Genomic DNA, 4,589 nt, shown 5'->3' with positions numbered 1-4,589 from the left:
TATGTCATCTAAACTTCATGTTCAATCTCTCTACCCAGTTTCCTGTACTTTAATATATATTATATTATTGTAATATATAATTACATATATTATGTTATATTATATATATATATATAGGCCTATTGAGTCGGGTTCATGTCCCCAATTGCTTTTCAGTATGGGTTATTCACTGGAGCCTGGTCAACCTACTGAGAATCTCACCCTTAAACGACATTGAAGCTCCCCATCCCAGCAGCCATAGGTCACCAGAAGCTCCTCAGGCAGGGCTGGGGCTTCTTCCCCACTTCCCCACGTCTATGCTGGGATTGTGTCTGGCTTGAGCTTATGTGGGTCTTCTCCATGCTGTCACCATTGCTGTGAGTTCATATGAGCGACTGCCCAGCTGTCTGGAAATCTGTTTCCTTGTGGCCGTCCACTCCCTCTGGCTCTTACAGTCTTTCTGCCCCCTCTTCTGCGATGATTCCTGAGCCTTTGGAGGCAGAATTTTTATTATTTAGCTCTTTAAAAAATTAAATTATGAAATTCACAGGTAAATGGATGGACATAATCACCCTGAGTGAGGTAACCCAGACCCAGAAAGACAAGCATCACGTGGTCTCTCTCATAGCTGGGTGCTAGTTTTGAAATCTTAGTTATACAGGTTTCTATTTGAAAATCCAGAGAGGTCAGGAGCTAATGAATGGCCACTGGGGGAGGGCGTGGGGCTTTCTGGGAATGGAGTAGACTGTAATAATATGAAGGGGTGAGGGGGACTAATGAGTAGACAGGTTTAATGGGGTGGGGGATGGGAGGGCAGGGCAGAGCGGGTATGAGGAGGCGTAAGTGACACCGGGTATGAGGAGGCATAAGTGACACCGAAGGCCTTTAGAAAAAGCCATTTGGAAACCTGCCACTATAGAAGCTTCCTAAATTGTATACATATATAAAAATAGATTAAAAGGAGTTACTTTATAGCAGGGGGACATTGCCCCTACTAGACACCATAGGATTGCAAAGTAAAAACCCAATACCAGGAACATACTCCCTCTTTTGAAGCCATTGATGAGGGGTCCCACAGACCCTCAACCACTGCCCTGCTCTTGGTTACCCACTAGAACTTCACGGTAAGACACTACATACGTGAGCTGTTGAACAAATGAGAAATCAGACTGATACTGACCTCGGAGCCTCACCCCTACTGGCTAGCTTTCAGAGTGTTGGAAGGCGTTATGCAAGCTATCTGAAGAGAAAACTGAGTATGAACCTTACCCAGAGGTGAATCCTGCGAGCTGCAACAGCTGGCCTGACAAGACATGCCCATCGGCACAGTGGCACAAATAGTATGGAAGTAAACGACTGCTTTCTAATTGGATTTAAAGTGTGATTCACACTGATGTCAGGTCAGGAACCTGAGGCTACACAGCTCACAGGCCATCGGGGAGAGCCTAATGCTAGCTTTCTGCTAAAGAGATACAGTGTTAAACTGACTCCTAAGGACTTACTGTTATACCCAGAGAGGAATGCATCTCTCTCACCAGAGAAGCTCCCACACAACAGATGACGGTTAACACAGAAGCCCACAACTGGCCAACACGCACGGTATAGGAGGTCTCAGAGTGCTTAGCCCTGAATAATCATTATTCTTAATTACTTTCGTTTTTTCCCAGTTTTCACAAAAGTCAGGTGTCCTCCGGCCTAGCTGACCTGGGGACCGTGATGTTTGGGTGGTAGTTCTGACCTACTGCTGGCCAAGTGGTTGTCAAGAGTGACGGGTAAATTTTAGATAATTTCGCTCAACTCATAGGACCACTATTAACTGAGTCTAATAGAGAGAAGCAGCATCACAAGTGAACACAATAACCACAACAGGGGCGTTGGACGGCTTCATCTCAGGCTGCTGAGGGCGGCAGTCAGGAAAAGCTGGAGTGAGCCAGTGTGAGGACCACCGCTGCCTTTCGCTCGCACTCCACACTCCCACACAGAGGGTCTGGTGCCTGACATGGCGACTACTTTCCTTGGAAACCATTTGCAGAATCTGGACACTTCCAGAAATAAGGCAGAAAGAATAGTCAACATGAAATAAAATGACCCTGAGGTGGCTTTGCAGAATCTGGACACTTCCAGAAATAAGGCAGGAAGAATAATCAACATGAAATAAAATGACCCTGAGGTGGCTTTGCAGAATCTGGACACTTCCAGAAATAAGGCAGGAAGAATAATCAACATGAAATAAAATGACCCTGAGGTGGCCTCTGCAGGCTACGGTTAAACTGTGCAGACAGCTGGGCTGAAGCAGTGGTTGGGGGTGAAAAATAAGCACGAAAGGACGGGGCTTAATCCAAGAGCTGGATGAGGTCTCTGTCCTGTTGCGGAGGAGGTTTGGGTATGTATCGGGCAAAGTACCCATGAAGAAAGGAGAGCCTCACAGGCCATGGTTTGGATGCTGAAGGAGCAGGCAGCGTACCTAACCCAGGCTCGGGGAGGTCACCAGGCAATCGCAACAGAGCACGTGTGAGAGGTAACAAACACATCTAGGACCAGCCCAGAGAGAGGCCAGCCCCACAGTCCCTTCTGAGGGCCCATCCCCAACGATCTGTGTGCTTCCCTCTCCAATCCACATCTCCACACCCCCAGACTCAGGGCCAACTCCATCACAGGAGCCCTTGGAGTGAAAAACACTTAGAGCCTCACTTGCCCTACTTCCTCCAGACACTTCCTTCGCTGACGTATTAAACAATACTTTTCATGGAAAACTACAAAACATAAGTATTCATTTACATTCATCCCATGAGTACATATATTCCTGAGGCCCAAGAAAGTCTCTTTAAATATAGTGAAGATTCAAGACAGCAAGTTTAATTACTGATTTTATCTTTGAAATGAAAGATGATAGTCCCTCATTCCAGAGCTCCTGGCCTCCCTTCTCTTCCCCAATTCATCAAATGTTTATCAACACCTTGTACCTAGAAGGAAATTTAAATTCACCTCAGTGGGTGTACACCTTGTACGGCGCTTACATAATTCTGACAATTAAGCATTGAAGAGGAAAAATACATGCAAATTTCAGAAGCAAAACACAGTGGAATACCATTCTGTGTGTTAGGGTTTCTTTGTTAATTTTTGAATGCTAAAAGCTGAATAGAAGATAAAAGGAAAATCTGGGGAGACAAGGCAGCGAGCTCGTAAAGGAGGTTTGCGGAAGCGATGGGGGGGGATTGGTAAGAACAGCAGATAACAGTGTGATGTGCAAAAATGCCACAATGCTCATTATTTTATATGTTAACTTAAAATTCTAATCGTAAAATGAAAAGGCTAGATTCTGTCTACCTTCCTGTTTAGAAATGCCCTCTACTGTGGCCTCTTTTTAGGGTTCCATGTGGTGCTGCATGGTTCACAGTACTGATGAGATGGGTATTCGGTGGGTTTTGGTCCCTCCTAAGTCAACTGTCTCCATAAAATAATGAGAGAATGTGGGGGCTGAAGAGATGGCTAGGATAAGAACACTGACTGTTCTTGCAGAAGGCCTGGGTTCAAATCCCAGCACCCACATGGCGCTAACAACTGTCTGTAACTCCAGTTCTAGGGGATCTGGCAGCCTCTTCTGTCCTCCACGGGCATTGCATGACATGGGTGCACTTACCTACATCCAATCAATACATGCATACACATAAATAAAAATAATAAATAAAATTTTAAAAATAAATAAAAATTTAAAAAATGAGAGAATGTAAAAACTGAGTGTGCTGTGCGGGTCCTGTCGCTCTCTGGCTCTCCCATGCTCACCATTGAGATGAAAATGAACGTGTAGACAGCTCGGCACACTCTGTTCTTACACCTTCATGTCATGGTTGAGATGAAGGCACACACGGCAGTTTGCCAAAACACTCGTGGTCAGCAGTGCCAATGCGTTTTCTCAGCAGTCCATGGTAAAACCTAGATAGGAATCTTAGACTCAAACTTGCTTACAGTATTGTTTTATTTTTTTAAAATTCATACTTTTAAATCATAATCAGTGGCGTAATTGCTTTTTGATAGAAAATAATGCCTTTGTTACCGTTTCCAGCATAGACCAGCGCTGCCTAGAGCCCCACCTCCTCTTTCTGCACCAGCACACACTAACTCAGCCTCTCTTGGGACTGGAGGCTGCGCTAGTGTCTTTCTGTTGCTGTGATTAAAAAAAAAAAAAAAAACTCTGACCAAAAGTAACTTGAGCCGGGGGCATGGTGACGCACACCTTTAATCCCAGCACTCAGGAGGCGTACGCAGGTGGATCTCTGGGACTTCAAGGCCAGCCTGGTCTCCATAGCTAATCCAGGCCAGCTGGGGCTAGAGGGAGACCCTGTCTCAAAAAGACCAAAGAGGAAAAAAAAGCTACATGAAAATCATACCTTCAGAGATCTAATTTATATGATAGCTTTGATTTTCATAAGTTTTGTTGTGAAGTATATTGTGTGTATGTGGGGTAGGTAGTGTTTCATAATTTTTGTTATCTGTTCAATGTCCTTTAACTCTATTTGTATCATTATGCTCCCATTTTACCGTGCTTTTAATGTATATTTTATTTACATGTTTATATAAATGTATATTTGTATATATATATAAATGTATAT

This window comes from Nannospalax galili, unplaced genomic scaffold, assembly GCF_000622305.1.
Source record: "Nannospalax galili isolate Female #2095 unplaced genomic scaffold, S.galili_v1.0 scaffold418, whole genome shotgun sequence".
Classification (NCBI taxonomy): domain Eukaryota; kingdom Metazoa; phylum Chordata; class Mammalia; order Rodentia; family Spalacidae; genus Nannospalax; species Nannospalax galili.
Note: the sequence above shows the minus strand (reverse complement) of the source record.